Source organism: Anolis sagrei, chromosome X (genome assembly GCF_037176765.1).
Source record: "Anolis sagrei isolate rAnoSag1 chromosome X, rAnoSag1.mat, whole genome shotgun sequence".
NCBI classification, from domain to species: Eukaryota; Metazoa; Chordata; class Lepidosauria; order Squamata; family Dactyloidae; genus Anolis; species Anolis sagrei.
Window position 1 is genome coordinate 95,644,495 of NC_090034.1, and position 19,342 is coordinate 95,663,836.

Here is a 19,342-nt window from a genome sequence, read left to right on the forward strand (position 1 = left end):
TAGTGGAGCCAAAAATGCTTCATAAGAACTGTTTGCTTAGCTTGTTGGTGAAAGAAGAGATGACAACCAGAGTTCAAGGGAAGGAGGGAGGGAGGAGTTGGGAAAGGCTTGCACTGATCTACTGAGAAAATATCTCCTATAGTGTGGCATAGCACGCAGTGGACAACAGCTGAAATGGCACAAAATGTGCTACACGCTCTTCTATTAGCATGAAAGTTCAGGTGTCTCCTAAGGAGAAGCAGGAATGGGCAAATCTTCTCCATCTTTGAAGATGTCCCCATGACATTCATGCAAACAAGCTAGCAAAACGTGAGCTAGACAAATGCTACTATTGATGGATTTATGATTTGTTCAACAGTCAAACCCAAAGGCACATTTGCATCTTGGAGGAAAATAACTAGTGAGGTGTCACTGGGTGAAGAGTAATGGTATGAGTGGTGGACCCAGGACACTGGGAGACAAAAGTTTGGTTAGATTTATGTTATTAAAGGTTTTTTTTGACTATGTGTAGTTTAATTGATTGATGTCAAGTTTAATTTATTGATGCTAGGTATTTAATTTGATGCTACTTTTATATGTGGGGTTTTTCTGGGATTTTATGTCAGTATCATGTGTTTTATGTAGGCACTGAAAGTTTGCCATTGTTATGTTGGAATCCTACCAGAGTGCCCTCGAGGAGATAGGGCAGAATACAAGTAAAGTTGTTGTTGTTGTTGTTATTGCTGCTGCTATTACTATTACCTGCTTGGCCTTGTAAACAAACCTTACACTCACATTCTCTCAGCCTCAGTGGAAGACAAGAGCAAGTTCTGCAAAGAGAACCCCACATTAAGCTGTTGCCTTAAGGCAGTATTTCTCAACCTTCCTAATGTCACGACCCCTTAATAAGGTTCCTTATGTTGTGGTGATCCCCAACTATAAAATCATTTTTGTTGCTACTAAATAACAGTAATTTTGCTACTGTTAGAACCATGATGTAAATATCTGATATGCAGGATGTATTGTCATTCACTGGACCAAATTTGGCACCAATACCAATACACCCAAATTTGAATACTGGTGGGGTTGGGTGGGGTTGATTTTATCATTTAGGAGTTGTAGTTGCTGGGATTTATAGTTCACCTACAATCAAACAGCTTTCCGAACTCCACCAGCAATGGAATTGAACCATTCTTGTCACACAGAACTCCCATGACCAACAGAAAATACTGGAAGGGTTTGGTGGGCACTGACTTTGAGTTTTGGAGTTGTAGTTCACCTACATCCAGAGAGCACTGTGGACTCAAACAATAATAGATCTGGACCAAACTTGCATGAATACTCAATATGCCCAAATGTGAACACTGGTGGAGTTTGGGCAAAATAGACCTTGACATTTGGAAGTTGTAGTTGCTGGGATGTATAGTTCACCTACAATCAAAGAGCATTCAGAACCCCACCAATGATAGAATTGGGCCAAACTTCCCAAACAGAACCCCCTTGCCTAGAAGGGACTTGCTGGCACGAACCTCCCTCCAGCCCCACACGCTCTCCCTCACGTGCACATGCACAACATGCTCCCATGTACCAAGCATACCTGCTCTCCTTTCCTCTGCTTGGAGTCTCAGAAACAGCCCTCCCCTTGGTGGGGAGGCCAGCCAATCACAGTGGAGGATGGTTTTGGTTGGGAGGGTTTGCCATTTTTTTTCCAAAACGGAAGAGAAGTACAGGCAATGTTCAGCCTTCTCTGCCAAAGGGGTTCCTACGACCATCAGAAATGTGTTTTCTGATGGTCTTTGGCGACCCCTATGAAATCCCCCCACAACACTCCAGGCAGTCCTGACCCCCAGGTTGAGAAACGCTGCCTTAAGGTCATTTCAAATCAGAAATGATTTGAAAGCACACAATGAGTTTAAATATTACCACAGAAACATTTTTCGGTGTACACGTGCTGCATCAATACACCTACAAGGCTAAAACTCTATGCTAATATTTTTTTGACCTTTCTAATATGCCTGTGCCCCAGTCAGGTCTGTCATTATCATCCAATTACATTGATGCTTCGGATCATGAGCTGTTGCTTTTGTTATTGCTGGTTTTTCTATAGTTGCTAATGTTGTTAAATGTTCTGGAAGTTTAGCTATGGTTAGCGGCCACCCCACATTACAGCACCAAGTGACAGCAACCCACTGTCAAGAAGGGTATTTACATCTTCCCAGCATCACGCTGTGTCCCAGAGGCAGTCACTGGAAAGTCTGATCAAAATGGAAATGAGGCCTCCGCTTGCCTGGCAAATGAGCCCACCACCAGAATGCTGTCTGTCATTGCCATCCAGTTTTCCTTCTGGTCCATTGATCACACTTCCTCCCTTCTATCAGCTCGGCCTCATTCTTACAGCTCAGGTGCCAAGGAGGGAAGCAGCCACTGGCCCAGACAAAGCCAGGGAGCCTCACATTTCATCACTGGGACTGAGGGCACATCTTCTCAATTGGTGGATTGAGGGGACAGGCATTTTGCAACCCAGGGAAACAAGTGAACTCTTCCTTGCAAATGGAGTGATCTTGTCAACAGTGGGGCCAAGATCTTTGGGGGAGATGCACACAGAGAGGATAGTAATACATGTGTGCAATAATAATAATAATAATAATAATAATAATAATAATAATAATAATCCCAGTGGTGATCCCACTGGGTGCAGTGCCTAAAGACCTTGGCCTGCACTTAAACACAATCAGCGCTGACAAAATTACCATCTGTCATCTGCAAAAGTCCACCCTACTGGGATCTACATGCATTATTCACCAATACATCACCAGAAGCGGCCCTAGGTAATTTTCAACGTTAAGCAAACAGTATTTTGGCGCCCACCACCACCACCACCAATCATTGATATATATTTTCTGTTCATCGTGGGTGTTCTGTGTGCCATATTTGGTTCAATTCCATCATTGGTGGAGTTCAGAATGCTCTTTGATTGCAGTTGAACTATACATCCCAGTAACTACAACTCGCATATGTCAAGGTCTATTTTCCCCCAAGAGTGCCTCAAGAGTGCCTCTGGGCAAAATCAACTATACTGCAAATGCTTACTTTGCCTAATGGGTTGAGCTGCCCCTGTACATCACACAGTCCTAGATACTTGGAAGTGTCCGACATGTGATCCAATACAATAGCCAGCATAGTGATCTTGTTTGCTGTGTACTAATTTTGTTGTGTTTCTAATAATAAAAATAACAATAACTACTACTACTACTACTACTACTACTTTATTTCTAGACCGCCCTCTCTCTCCAGAAGGACTCAGGGCATAAAAAAGGCAAACATTCAGTGCCTCAAAATAGGTACAAACACATCAAAATAATACAGAGAGTAACAACAGAAAACTTACAACAAAGGAATTAAGCATAAAAATGAAATAAAACAAGAACAATCCATAAAAACTAAAACATAAATAAACCTTTTAATGTACACCCTAAAAACAAATTGAGACATTGCATTAAAAATGGCTGACAACGGTGCTTCATTTAAGTTGTATAATAACAGCCATCTAATATGTGTAGATTAGCCAGCAGTCCTAATTCTCCTCCTCTCCATACTCTAAAGTGTGTAGATAAGTTTTTAGAAGTTTCTTAAAGGAGAGGAGGGTGGGGGCCATTTTTATTTCTTTAGGGAGAGAGTTCCAGAGACGGGGAGTGATCACAGAGAAGGCCCCCTCTCTCATTCCCACCAACCAAGCTTGCGAAGGGGGTGGGACTGAGAGGAGGGCCTCCTCTGTAGACTTCAGAGCACATGATGGTCTACAAAGGGAGATGTGATTAGACAAATAGCCTCAACCCAAACAATTTAGGACTTTGTAGGTGATCACCAGCACTTTGTATTTAGCCTGGAAGCACACCAGCAACCAGTGGAGCTGTCGCATCATAGGAATTGTCCTTTCATGATATGGCATTCCAGTTAGCAATCTAGCCACTGATCTCTGCACTAACTGCAGCTTCCGAACTATCTTCAAAGGCAGACCCATATAGAGAGTGTTGCAGTAGTCCAAACAGGATATGACTAAGATGTGAACTACTATGGCCAAGTCTGACGTCTCACAGTACAGATGCAGCTGGCACACGTGTACAAGAGGATAGGTATGTGACAGGCCACATCTAGCAGTGGAAAGAATGGTGGCAAATCATTCTGGGACAACCATTACTTTTCTACCATGAACTACTTGCGCTGTTCCTCCCATTCATTTTTTACTTTCTGCCTCACCATAGCGGATAATCCTTTCCAGTAGCTCAGAGTTTCTGCAATGACAAAGTGACACGTATTCTCTGCCATGTGTGTATCATGTACACATGCTTGTCTGAAGGACACTATTGCTTGGAGATGAGGCAGGAAAAGGGCACATAAACACCCTACTCTCTTTTCTGTAGATACATGCCTTAAATGAACGCTCGCACACACACCTTCCAGCTGTATTGAGCTCAAAGTCTCTTTTGCCTCCTTGCCTTTCTTTCCACCATAAGGCTGTCAATATCATTCAAGGATTTTATGAGGCATAATCATGTTACAATCTAGCAAAGAGGCTTCTTTATTCTCCGTGTAAAACACTCCTGACATTTACAGTTCTGGGGTCAGCGAAATGCCACTCTTGTTGTCCTCCGCTCACCCCAATCATGTTTTGCATATGGACGATGGGCTTTCTTCTCCATATTCGAACATATCCCCTCCCTTTCAGCCAAATCTCATTTGATTGAAAAAGAAGTAGAGGGTTTTTTCATGTCAGGAGTGACTTGAGAAACTGCAAGTCATTTCTGGCGTGAGAGAATTGGTCGTCTGCAAGGACATTGCCCAGGGGACACCTGGATGTTTGATGGTTTATCATCCTGTGGGAGGCTTCTCTCATGTCCCCACAAGAGGAGCTGGAGCTGATAGACGGGAGCTCACCCCACTCCCTGGATTTGAACTGCCAACCTGTCGGTCAGCAAGTTCAGCCGGCACAAGGATTTAACTCAGTGGTTTTCAACCTTCCTAATGCTGCAATACAGTTCCTCATGTTGTGGTGACTCACAATGATAAAATTATTTTCGTTGCTACTTTGTAACTATAATTTTGCTACTGCTATGAATCATAATGTAAATATCTGATATGCAGGATGTATTTTCATTCACTGGACCAAATTTGCGCAGATACCCAATATGTCCACATTGAATACTGTTGGGTTGGGGGGGAATTGATTTTGTCATTTGGGAGTTGTAGTTGCTGGGATTTATAGTTAACCTACAAAGAGCATTCTGAACAAAGATGGAATTGAACCTAAATTGCCAACAGAAAATACTGGAAGGGTTTGGTGGGCATTGACATTGAGTTTTGGGGTTGTAGTTGTGTAGGATGTGGGGCCACCACCGAGAAGGCCCTGTCTCTCAGCCCTGCTATTAAGCTCCCTTCCATTTCTCTTTGTACTCAGGCCACTTCCAGCTGAGCAAGACTATTTCTTGATCGAAAGTGAGTATAGTTGGGCCTTCACATTTGTGGGTTTGGCTTTTGTGAACTTGATTATTCACAGATTTGATTAAATTGTCCTTTATTGAATGCTCTACGTCCTCCAGACCGACAGAAGCTGACCATACAAACATTCTGCAGGACCTAGAGATTCCCAGAGAGCTGTCCGCTCAATTTTTATTTGTGGGTTTTCACTTTTGTAGATATTCTCTGCCCCTGTCCCCAGTGAAGTGGAAGTCTGGGGGAGAATGGAGCTGCAAGAGGAGCCTCAAACACCTCCTTTCCAGCACTCTCTGAGAGTGATTTCCTTCTCTTCTCTCTCTTCTTCCTTCTCTGCTCCATTCCCAGTCTGATAAACAGTTGCCGTTGACCAGCGCTGAAAGAAGGGCAGAGATACACTCTCTGGGTGGCTCCTATGCTTCATTTCTACCAAACGAGGGATGACAAGAAAGAAAAGAAGCCCTGAAAACGGGGAAGCCCTGCTGTTGCCTCTTTGGCTGTTCCCTGTGTGGGTAGATGAACCATGGCAGTTATCAGGAGATGAAGGGGAACAAAAACCCACCAGTTTTATATGTTAAAAAAAAAACATCAAATATGCAAGTGTTTTAAGAGCCGCTTTGTGAAAGGGAGTAATTTTTTTCCAGTGGAGAGAGGCTATTCAGGCATACCACAACACCCAACTGAGTCTGATTTCTCATTCACATTGAAGCACTATGATTTCCATGGTTCCATTCTATAGAATCATAGAATCATAGGGTTGGAAGAGACCTTGAGGGTCATCCAGTCCAACTCCATTCCAAGAAACAGGACAATTGCATTCAAAGCATCTTCGACAGATAGCCATGCAGCCTCTGTTTAAAAGCCTCCAAAGGAGGAGCCTCCATCACACTTCAGGGTAGAGAGTTCCACTGCTGAACAGATCTCACATGAAGTTCTTCTTCAGACTCTTGGAGGAACAAGGTAGCTTTCTGTTCTGGTGCTCCCAACAAGATGCTTGGTGCAAGATGTGGTACAGACCTGTAGCAAGCAGGTTTCCTAATACTGAGAGGTCAAGAGATGTCTCCATGATGGAATGACTAGACGATGCGAGTGGAAAATGATTTTGGTAATGAGATGCTGAGAACTTGTGTTTTATTGTTTTTTATTGCTTTTATTGTTTTTATACGGTTTATACTATATGTTAATGTTTTAACTTTAGTCAAAGCCATGGTATTCCCTGTAGTAACCTACGGATGTGAGAGCTGGACCTTAGGGAAGGCTGAGCGAAGGAAGATCGATGCTTTTGAACTGTGGTGTTGGAGGAAAGTGCTGAGAGTGCCTTGGACTGCGAGAAGATCCAACCAGTCCATCCTCCAGGAAATAAAGCCCGGCTGCTCATTGGAGGGAAGGATACTAGAGACAAAGCTGAAGTACTTTGGCCACATCATGAGGAGACAGCAAAGCCTAGAGAAGACAATTATGCTGGGGAAAGTGGAAGGCAAAAGGAAGAGGGGCTGACCAAGGGCAAGATGGATGGATGGCATCCTTGAAGTGACTGGACTGACCTTGAAGGAGCTGGGGGTGGTGACGGCCGACAGAGAGCTCTGGCGTGGGCTGGTCCATGAGGTCACGAAGAGTCGGAGACGACTGAACGAATGAACAACAACAAAATGTTTTAACTATATTTTATGTGGTTGGGGGCATTGAATTATGCCGATTATAAACCGCCTTGAGTCACCTTCGGACTGAGAAAGCCGGTATATAAATATAATAAATAAATAAAATGACTCAAACATTGATGGCATTTGTATGGGTAAAATAAATTCCTTCTCAGAAAAAAAGACCTGCGACTGGTGTAGAGGAGCAATGTCTTAAGACATGTAGAAAAACCAGGAAAGAGTCAGGAAGGAAAATCCCTGAGGAGAGGAGTAGGGAAGCCTACCTAAGCCCCAACTATGGAGAGGAAAGCTGAGAGTTTGGGGCTCTATCTCGGGAGGAGGAGTTCAGAAGCTGTTGGGGTCCAATATTAAGTTCCTGACTCTTCAAAGCAAATCTTGGGCACTGCATGGTGCTTTCATGTTCATGAGCATGAACACTGACACTGATATGCCCTCGAGACAGCAATATGTCTCCCTTCCTCCTCTTGCCCAAGCTCACACACAGCCATGTTCTGCCAGCTGAGCACCAAAGAACCTCTAAATGTCGCCCACCCACTGAGGCCCTGAAGCCTTTCTTCAAGGAAGAGAGTGGAGAGAGGGTGCTGGGTGGGTTTTCCTTTAGCATCCTTTCCCAGGTTGTGAGTGATGCTTCTTGGTTGTGCAAGAGGGAGGGGGAGCATCTGCCATGAGGCTCGGCACAGAGGAACATGCTCTGTGGGCGTTAATGGGTCCCTCACACCCACCCATCCACTCCACTGCTGTTTCGATGAAGAGAGAGATTATTTCTTTGTCTTGCTAATGGACAAGAATAATGTGTGTCTCCTTGAACCACATTTGCAGCTGTTTGTGAGTGGCAGTGAATAGAAATGCAGGGCTGTTGAGAGAGCCAGGCAGTTGAGAGCAAGAAGCGCTTAGTTGACCTGCACGCAAGGGTAGAGTGTGTGCCAGCCACACACATTCTTCTCTTGATCGCTGCTGCACAGCATGTGTGTGTGTTTGGGGAGAGGGGTGATATCTGGACAGGGTTGCTGTGGCACTTTCACAAGGGAAGCATTCACCACCTCATCTTTTCAAGGTCTGCCCATCGAAATGCCAACACCTGTCCATCCACCCACGCATTTACATTCCAGCTTTCAGACCCAGATGACTTCCCATTTATACTGAAATTGTGTTGTCGTTGGGTGTCTTCAGCTTGTGGTGACCCTAAGGCTAACTTATCATGGTTTGTTTTTCTCAGCAAGATTTGTTTAGAATGAAAAATGGAGACTTGTCAATCATAACATAGTAGATTTACATGGACAGCTACGGATTGAAACCCTGATCCGGTAGAGTTCTGATTCAACATTCAAACCTCTACAAATAAGGTAAACTCAAATGGAGAAGTAGTATGTTGTAAAGTAGATAGGGCGGGTTATAAATAAAGTTGTTGTTGTTGTTGTTGTTGTTGTTTGATACACAAGAAGAGTAGTGCACAGCAGACAAGATCACTATGCCAGCTTTTGTATTCGGTCACACACTGGACACTTCCCAAGTGTGTAGGACTGCATGATATATCAGGGAATAATGCATGCAGATCCAAGTAGTGTGGTCTTTGCAGCTGACAGATGGTAATTTTGTCAGCACATATTGTTTTTAAGTGCAGGCCAAGGTCTTTAGGCACTGCACCCACTGTACCGATCACTACTAGGACCACCTTTAGTGCAGAGTCTTTGCAGTTTTTTCTTTAAATTGTTGTTGTTGTTGTTAGTGGTGGCCATCCATTATTATTATTATTAGTAGTAGTAGTAGTAGAGTAGTAGTAGCAGTTGTGACCATCCTCCGGGTGTTTTGGACTTCAGATCCCAGAATTCCTGCCAATTGGTCAAGCTGGCAGGTCTTCTGGGAGTTGGAGACTCAAACATCTGGAGGACCAAAGTTTGGATGTCACTACTCTACCACATACTAGTTCTCCATTTCAGTTTACCTTACTCCAAATGGGTCCATTTTTATTGCAATTCTATATTTTGCAGTCCTGGTGGGATTACCCAGGTCATAATACAAACTAATGTAGCATAAATAGGCCCTAGCCTCCATCTCTGCTGGTTTCACTTGCTGGCTAGTTTCCTTCTGATTTGTGGAAACAGTGGGGAGAAGACCATCTTTAAGTATATCTCTTCCCCAACTACTGAAGATGAATAGCCATAATTTGTGTTCTCATGTCCTACAGAGGTCCAGTCATAGCTAGCCAGTCTATTTGGTTCATATTATCATAGAACCATGAAGCTCGAAGGGAATCTCAAGAATGTTCTAGTCAAATCCCCTTGTCAGTAGAGGCAATCAACAGCTAAAGCACTCCTAACAGTGGTCATGCAACCCCTATTTTAAAACTGCTGACAATGTCCTATAATCCATTAGGCCTGAATATTGTTGATTTGGTGTTGTTGTTTACTTCACAATGGTGGCCAGGCTTTAGCACAGCTGGTTAATCACCAGCAGCAATAGATCTTGCCCAACCGAAAGGTTGGCAGTTCAATCCCAGGTCAGAGTGAGCACCCAACTTTCAGCCTAGCTTACTGTCCACCTAAGCAGTTTGAAAACAGCTGTGAATAGAGAAATTAGGCACACCTTAAGCGGAGAGGTATTTTATGGCACCATAAAAAAGACAGCAATCAAAGAACAGGAGAAAAGTATGTTATCAAGAGACTCATCATCATAGAGGATGGTGACAACACCTCTCTGTGGCCAGAATCAAGCATAACCTCCAGGACGCTGAAGTTGGAAAAATGCTGACAAATACCTCTATCTGTGTGTCTGCCCTGTATGTCTAATGGCATTGAATGTTTGCAGTGTATGTGTTCTGTGATCCGCTCTGAGTCCCCTTTGGGGTGAGAAAGGCAGAATATAAATGCTGCAAATGAATAAATAAACAAATAAACAAATAAAATGTCCAGCAAAGCAAAAGAAACTCCTTTCATCTGTCCTTTCTGTGTCTTACAAAGTTTACTAGGGGTTGGTACTTAATATGTGAATTTGGTTGTGGCGCTTGAGTAATTTCTTTCTCCTTGGGATGTAATTTGCCATCTGACACAACTCTCACACAATTGGAAAAGTTCCTTTTATAACAAAAAAATCATTCCAGTTAAGGGGTTGCAGTGCTGAAAGAAAGGTTTGTTGCTATTCTTCATTACTCCGCTTACTGACTGCATGAGTCATTGCTTTTTAACAAATATGTGTGTCATAGGACTGAAAAGAGGATGGCGTAGAACCTGAAAAATTCCACTCCAAGTACCACTCAGAATGTCTCAAAATGTCTCTCCGAACAGAGTAGAAAATCATTGTGTTATGCCAAATAATTTTAACATCCTTCCCCCTTCCTGTTATGTTATTTCTGAAATGTGATTACATTATAGCCTCATTCCCTACCTAAAAGGGGCATATCTGACAAGCAGTACAACTTCCTGAAAATGCCGGAATCCACAATGAGGATTTCACAACATTTCTTAAACCGCTCTTTGACAAATCATGAATGCCTCAGCCACCTCAAACTCATGGTGTCCTACGTCATCTGCATACGAGGGTTGAATGAAATGTAATGCCTCCACCTGCGTAACTCCTCAACAGATGGCAGTACTGGTATGCGGCAGGTACTGGCTTGTTCAGTAGACTCTCCTCTACCATTCCATTTTGGCAGGAAGCCTTAGCATTCAATGGTTGTGTTGTTAAAGTGTGAAGTATGGAACCCTGCGCAGACGGTCGGTCAATATGACTTAAGCAACATACAGTCATTGAATTCTTGACAGCAGAAGGTGTCACCCCAAAGGAGATGCATCAGAGAATGCAAGCTGTTTATGGTGATTGCATTGATGTGAGTACTGTGCATTGTTGGGCAAGTAAATTTAAAGATGTTGAGGTGGGAACATCTGACTTGCATGACAAACAAAGAGTTGGACGTCCTGTGACAGCAACCACCTAGTGAGAAGTTCCTGCCCGTCATTCCCACCAGCTGCACCTACGAAGGAGGTGGGAATGAGAGCAGGGCCTCCTCTGAAGATCTTAGCATTTAGGGCAGTGATTCTCAACCTGGGGGACCCCTGGGGGTCGCGAGGGGGTGTCAGAGGGCTCGCCAAAGACCATCAGAAAACACAGTATTTTCTATTGGTCATGGGGATTCTGTGTGGGAAGTTTGGCCCAATTCTGTCATTTGTGGGGTTCGGGATGCTCTTTGATTGTAGGTGAACTATAAATCCCAGCAACTACAACTCCCAAATGTCAAGGTCTATTTTCCCCTAATTCCAGCCATGTTCACATTTGGGCATATTGAGTATCTGTGCCAAGTTTGGTCCAGATCCATCATTGTTTGAATCCACAGTGCTCTCTGGATGTAGGTGAACTACAACTCCCAAACTCAAGATCAATGCCCATTAGACCCCTCCAGTATTTTCTGTTGCTCATGGGAGTTCTGTGTGCCAAGTTTGGTTCAATTCCATTGTTGGTGGAGTGCAGAATGGTCTTTGATAAAATCATTCGCCTTCCCCAACCACACCAGTATACAAATTTGGGCGTATCGGGTATTCATACCAAATTTGGTCCTATGAATGAAAATACATCCTGCATATAAGATATTTACATTACAGTTCTTAACAGTAGCAAAATTACAGTTATGAAATAGCAACGAAAATAATTTTATGGTTAGTCACCACAACATGAGGAACTGTATGAAGGGGTCATTGCATTAGGAAGGTTGAAAACCACTGGTTTGGGCCTTTATAGCACTTTGAATTGTGCTCGGTAGCAAATTGCTAGCCAATGCAGATGACACAGCAGGGTTGTATGTTCCCTGTATGCCACTCCAGTAAACAATCTTGCTGCCACCCGTTGGACTACTTGAAGCTCACAAACAGACTTCAAAGGCACGCCCATATAGTGCGTATTGCACAGTCTATTCAAGATGTAACAAGAGCATGCACCACTGTTCCTTGGAGTTTGTGTTGTTTACAACTATTGTTTCACCCTGGTTTTTGTTCACATCCTGTTAGTAAATTTATTTGGACCTCTGGACTGGTTTGTGATGTCCATCAGTTTTTTCTTTCCCTTGTGGCTTCTTGTGTCGGGTGATGGAATGGATCAGACTTTGATATTGCATCCCTCTTAGTAAACACCCTTGATTCATTTTCATACATCCTGGATTGGATTGGCACACCTATAACGGGTTCCCCCGACTGCAACCAGCTTCTCCTGCCTCTTGTAGACACAAGAGCGGACCTGATGCAAAGGAAACATATCCATCTTCTTAGAATCATAGAGTTGGAAGAGACCTCATGGGCTATCCAGTCCAACCCCCCTCCCAAGGAGCAGGAAAATTACATCAAAGCACTCCTGACAGATGGCCATCCAGCCTCTGTTTAAAAGCCTCCAAAGAAGGAGGCTCCACTACACTCCGGGGCAGAGAGTTCCACTGCTGAACACCTTTCGCAGTCAGGAAGTTCTTCCTAATGTTCAGATGGAATCACAGAATCCTAGAGTTGGAAGAGACCTCATGGGCCATCCAGTCCAACCCCCTGCCAAGAAGCAGGAATATTGCATTCAAAGCACCCCTGACAGATGGCCATCCAGCCTCTGTTTAAAAGCTTCCAAAGAAGGAGCCTCTACCACACTCCGGGGCAGAGAGTTCCACCGCTGAACAGCTCTCGCAGTCAGGAAGTTCTTCCTAATGTTCAGATGGAATCATAGAATCATAGAGTTGGAAGAGACCTCATGGGCCATCCAGTCCAAACCCATGCCAAGAAGCAGGAATATTGCATTCAAAGCACCCCTGACAGATGGCCATCCAGCCTCTGTTTAAAAGCTTCCAAAGAAGAAGCCTCCACCACACTTTGGGCAGAGAGTTCCACTGCTGAATGGCTCTCACAGTTAGGAAGTTCTTCCTAATGTTCACATGTAGTTTGAAGCCATTGTTCCGCATCCTAGTCTACAGGGCAGAAGAAAACAAGCTTGCTCCCTAATCCCTATAACTTCCTCTCACATATTAATACATGGCTGTCATGTCTTCTCTCAGCCTTCTCTTCTTCAGGCTAAACATGCCCAGCTCTTTAAGCCGCTCCTCATAGGGCTTGTTCTCCAGACTCTTGATCATTTTAGTTGCCCTCCTCTGGACACATTCCAGGTTGTCAATTTGTCTTCCTAGATCAAGACCCACGACAAAGCCTGGATTTATCATGTCCGTCCCCCGTCCCCCCACCCCCAACCTTCCTCGGGGCGGTGGCAGAAAGGCTTAATTGGATTGTACAAAAGGCTTTGAGATCCACAGGCGAAAAGGGACTTTTACTTCTCTTTTCTAATTTCCAGAGAAATTATGCATGCTTTTAAAACAAAATTATGTCAATTCCCTGTTCTTTTCTTGGTGGGATATAATTAGTGGTTTTTCAATAGGCTTAGCTGCTAATTCTCCCGCTGTTTATGGCAGGAAAAAAGGGAACCACTCTCATGTGGGTGTTCTGTGTTCCCACCACCACCACCTTTGAGTTTTAAGCTTGACCATGCCTGTCTTTCAAATTGACTGTAAATCACGCCTCGATTTTAATTCTACTTCACATTACTCCACACTCTCTTTGCAGACAGTTGGGGCCTTTGGAGCTTAGATCCGAGACTATTGTTGCCTGTAAAGCAATGTAGGGAGGTCAGCAATGGAAGTCGCAGACATGAAAAGAAGCGCCGTCATGTCGGATCAGAAAAGGGCTGCTCTGTTTGGAGAAAGTCTGCACATCTGCATAGCCACTGCAGGCTCAGAGTCTGGCTCATGCAGAGAGTATATACCTCTATGCCCAAAGTGTGTGTGTGTGTGTATCAGGGGGCGAATCTTTCTCTCCATAAGTAGGTCTAATTCTGCTGCTTAATGGCACCATTAATTAGTGCTGTAAAAGCCCCGAGAAATATCTACAGTTTGCTTGCTTGAGTCTCAATAAATACTCACCTCCGGAGAATATTTTTGAAAGGGCGGACAAATCTTCCCCAGCCATGCAGAGCGGAGATGATAGACTTTTATGGGCTCACACAGGGTGGGGGCAGGAGGTGATGGAGAGCAGAGGGCTGTTCCTCACTTCAACGGAGCATGTGGGTGGAAGCGACAGCCGCCAGCGAAGCAACACAGGAAAAAAGCGAGGAAACCTTGAGCAAATCCAGGAGTACACATTACTATTTCCATATGGCTGAGAGGGGGGGGGGGAGGCAATGCTACTCTTGCACAACTGATTGAGTTGGACACTCAAGAAAAGCACACAAGCTGTACCAGCTTTGCTCCCCAGCCCAACTACTCTTTCCACTGACCCCAAAATGCACTCACATCACCAAACTTTGGTTCAGAATGAAGACTGAAATCCTGTTATGAGGGATGAATGAAAAGTAATGCCTCCACCTTCGTTACTTGGATTTGAATGGGAATATTTTAATAAATCAAACACAGAAATAACCCTTAGAATGTGCTCTTTAACTACCACTATTCACTTTTCCACATAATCACCAGACAACTGGATACATTTCTGCCAACAATGAAGAAGTTTTCTGAAGCTGTCATGGAAGAAGTCGACACAGTTCTCTCAACGTCTTCATCAGAAGCATAATGATGTCCCCACAAATCTTCTTTCATTATCAGGAACAGATAGAAGTCAAACGGTGCTAAATCTGGACTGTACAGAGGATGCTGTACGGTGGTGAGATCCAGTCTCTGAAGTTCTGTTGTGTACCCGTCATGCACAGATCTTCTAGTAGCCAAGCAAAGCAATAATGTGACCCACACATTATTGTGAAATGCCGATTATGCTTGAAATTTCTCTCTGAGTAATATGACGATTGTCCTGAATCAATCTGTCAACATTTTGCTTGTAGTTGCTGTCACAGGACATCCAACTCTTTGTTTGTCATGCAAGTCAGTTGTTCCCACCTCAGCATCCTTAAACTTACTCATCCAATGACACACAGTACTCACATCACAATAAACAGCTTGCATTCTCTGATGAATCTCCTTTGGGGTGACACCTTCTACTGTCAAGAATTCAATGACTGCACATTGCTTAAGTCACATTGACCAATCATCTGCGCAGGGTTCCATACTTCACACTTTAACAACACAACCATTCAATGCTATGGCTTCCCACCAAAATGGAACTGTAGAGGAGAGTCTACTGAACAATCCAGTACTTGCCACATACCAGTACTGCCATCTGTTGAGTTACTACAAAGGTGGAGGCATTACTTTTCATTCAACCCTTGTATTTAATCCCAATCTGAGTTAATGCAACTCTGACTGAATGTCTTGCCAAGGAAAGCCCCACGATAGTATTGCATTAAAGCAGAGTTGACTGGACAGCACGCAACAAGAGCACACGTGGAGTCACCATTCAGCAATTGATTCATTAGTATAAAATAACGGGATTTCAACCTTCATTCTGGGCCAAAGTTTAGTGATGTGTGAATGCATTCTGAGGTCAGTGAAAAAACAAGAAGGCTGGGAAGCAAAGCTATTACATTTTACCATGATTTAGAACAGTATTGGAGACAAATCACCTATGAAAAATTAGTGGAAGTTCTTTTTTAAGAGCTGTGATTTTGCAATGGGTTAAACCCTTGTGCTCCTTCCTTGGCTTGAAAACGGAGAAAATGCACCTCCCCAGAGCCAGAGATGAGCACTGCCTCCAGAAGCCAGAAATGAAAGGAGAAGCCTCTGCCTTGGTTTGTGTTTGTGTGTCACATTGTACATAATTGTAAAGGCATTGAATGTTTGCCTGTGTATGTAAATGCTGTAATCTGCTCTGAGTCCCCTGGAGGAGAAGGGCAGAATATAAATAAAGTGTATTATTACAAAAAGATGAGTCCACAGCAGACACTCTGCTGGCTGTTGTATTGGATCATATGTCAGACACTTCCCAAGTGTCAAGGAATGTGTAATGTATCGGCGAATAATGCGGGCAGATCCCAGTAGGGTGGCCTTTTGAAGCTGGCAGATGGTAATCTTGTCAGCGCTGATTGTGTTTAAGTGCAGGCCAAGGTCTTTAGGCACTGCACCCAGTGTACCGATCACCACTGGGACCACCTTGACTGGTTTGTGCCAGAGTCTTTGCAGTTCGATCTTTAAATCCTCATATCCTGTCATCTTTTCCAGCTGTTTCTTTTCAATCTGCTGTCACCTGGGATTGCAACATCGACAATCCATACTTTGTTTTTTAACACAATCATGAGGTCAGGAGTATTGTGCTCCAAAACTCTGAATCCGAAAGTCCCAGAGTAGCTTGACGTGTTCATTCTCTGTAACTTTTTCCAGCTTGTTATCCCACCAGCTCTTTGTCACAGGCAGATGGTATTTGTGGCACAAGATTATTATTATTATTATTATTATTATTATTATTCCTGGTCTTCTTCAGAGGGTGCATCTACACTGTAGAATTAATGCAATTTGACACCACTTTAATTGCCATGGCTCAATATTATGGAAACGTGGGAGCTGGGAATTTGTTTCTGCCAAAAGGGTGCTGGTATCCCAGGGTTCCATACCATTGAGCCATAACAGTTAAATTGGTTTCTAACTGCATTAATTCTGACGTGTAGAGGCACCCAGAGGCTACAAAGTGAGACTCAGGAGGACACATGAGGTCCACAGGAAACTCTTTCCCTTTATGTTCTTCTTCTATGATTACTCCCTGAGAAAGTGTGACTTGCTTAAGATCACCTGATGGATTTTGATATGTCTGAGCAGATATTCAAACATCAGTCATGCAACTCAGACCACAACACCATGGTTGCTGTCATTCTCCTTTCAGTTGACTTCGACATATGGCAACTCTATGAATGAGGGACCTCTAAGACCCACAGTCATCAACTGCTCTGCTCAAGTCTTGCAAACTCAGGGTGAAAATAGAATCAATGCACCTGCATTTTTGTCTTCCTTATTTTCCATACCTTCCATGGCCCTGACTCTATAGTATATATGCAGAACAGTTGATCACCTTGCAGATCTCTCATTCATAAGGTCACCATAAACCCAAGTCCACTTGGTGGTAAATAACAGCAAACTGGGCAGGCGAGTTATTTGATGTGGTCATCAAAGGATGCCACAGGGCACAGAAATCACATGTTAATGACTCCATTTCTCAACCCACAGTGCAGGGGATGGCACACAACCAAAGGGTCTGGCTGTTTGGTTTGGAGAAGACGTTTATTTGTCGGCTCCCTTCCTGGACGAACCAAGCTGGTGCCAGTGAGGCATGACTCTGTGGTCAGCACATCGCTCTCAACAATTTCCATGGAAAGAGGAAATCAATGTTTGCCCACCGCGCCAGCTGCCAAGGTGTCAGTCACTCAGGTAATGAAAAGATCCCTTTCCACTTAATCGGCTTTGAGCGAAGCGACAGACAGACCTAGCAGTGCAGCCGCTGTCCTCTCGCTCCCTCTGTGCCTTCTCGTTCATTGATCGACAATTCCCAGCTGGCCAGCCACACAAGGTGCATCTCCTTCTCAGGAGATAAGCAGGTGGATAACAAAGGGAGGCGGAGGAGGGAGACAGCCAAGAGGGCAACTGCGGCAAAGAGAGAGAAAACCTCTGTTGTTCTTTACATCAGGCAGCAAAACACCTTGCCCCTCTGGAAGTGGATGCCACTACCCTCCATGTTATGGGCAAACAACACCTGGACAGGTAAATTTCAATCTGCAAAGATACAATGTGCCTTTCACCTCCCTGACAGTATAGCAGTATATGATTTTAGGAGATACCAGTCAGGAGAGATGCTGCCTTCCCCCAGGTCTGTTATATGGGAGAGAGAAATGACTCTGCAGGAACATTTAGAGCAGGGGTCCTCAAACTTTTAAAACAGAGGGTCAGGTCACAGTCCCTCAAACTGTTGGAAGGCCAGATTATAATTTAGAAAAAAAATATGAATGAATTCCTATGTACACTGCATATATCTTGTTTGTAGTGCAAAAAACCCCCCACTTAATTAAAATGAAGAACAATTTTAACAAATATAAACTTATTAGTATTTCAATGGGAAGTGTGGGCCTGCTTTTGGCTGATGAGATAGGGTTGTTGTTGTTGTTGTTGTTGTGAGTGTTCAAGTCGTTTCAGACTTAAATTGATCCTGAGCGAGGGCCGGGTAAATGACCTTGAAGGGCCGTATCCGGCCCCCAAGCCTTAGTTTGAGGACCCCTGATTTAAAGGGGACATTGCCTGAGGCGGTCGCTTCATACAGCCCCCTGTCCAGAAATGCCTTTTGAGCAGGACAATCGGAACAGCAATTGCCAAGCAACTTTACAGTGTGGTCAAGACAGAAAAAATATGAGTGAGAAAGAACACACCAGCTAGGAGGGGTTAGTGGGCTTTGCTTTTCAAAGGAACACAAAATTATAAAATCTTAGAACTGGGACATCCAGTCCAACCCAATTTTGTCATGAAAGAATTATACAATTAAAGCGCTCTAGACAGATGACCATCCAACCTCTGTTTAAAAATGTACAACAAAGAAGACTTGATCACACTGCAAGGCACCATATTCTGCTATCAGATAGTTGTTATTGTCAGGAAGTTCCTCTGAATGTTCATGTTGGGTTTCATCCCTGGAATGCACAAGTTTCTTGTGTCATCAAGTTTTCAGACCTCAATGAGTAGCTAGGCTAGAGATAGGATTAGGCTGAGGGATTCCTCCTCACACATTCCTATTAATGTTTCCCTAGAGCAGCGTTTCTCAGCCCAGGGGTCGGGACCCCTGGGGGCGCCTGAGGGGGTTTCAGAGGTGTCGCCAAAGACCATCAGAAAAAATGTATTTCTGATGGTCTCAGGAACCCCTTTGACAGAGAAGGCTGAAGATCTCGCTGCCTGTCCTTCTCTTCCTTTTTGGAAACAGATGGCAAATCGTCTGAACTTGCTGATCAAAAGGTTGGCGGTTCGAATCCAGGGAGTAGAGTGAGCTCCCGCTGTTAGGCTCAGCTTCTGCCAACCTAGCGGTTCGAAAACATGCAAATGTGAGTAAATCAATAGTTACTGCTTCTGTGGGAAGGTAACCGTGCTCCATACAGTGATGCTGGCCACATGACCTTGGAGGTGTCTACGGACAACACAGGCTTTTCGGCTTAGAAATGGAGATGAGTACCACTCCCCAGAGTTGGACATGACTAGACTTAATGTCAGGGGAAACCTTTACCTTTTTCAGATATTTAGAATATGACTATAACATCTCTCCTTAACCTTGTCTCCTCTAGGCTAAACATACCCAGCT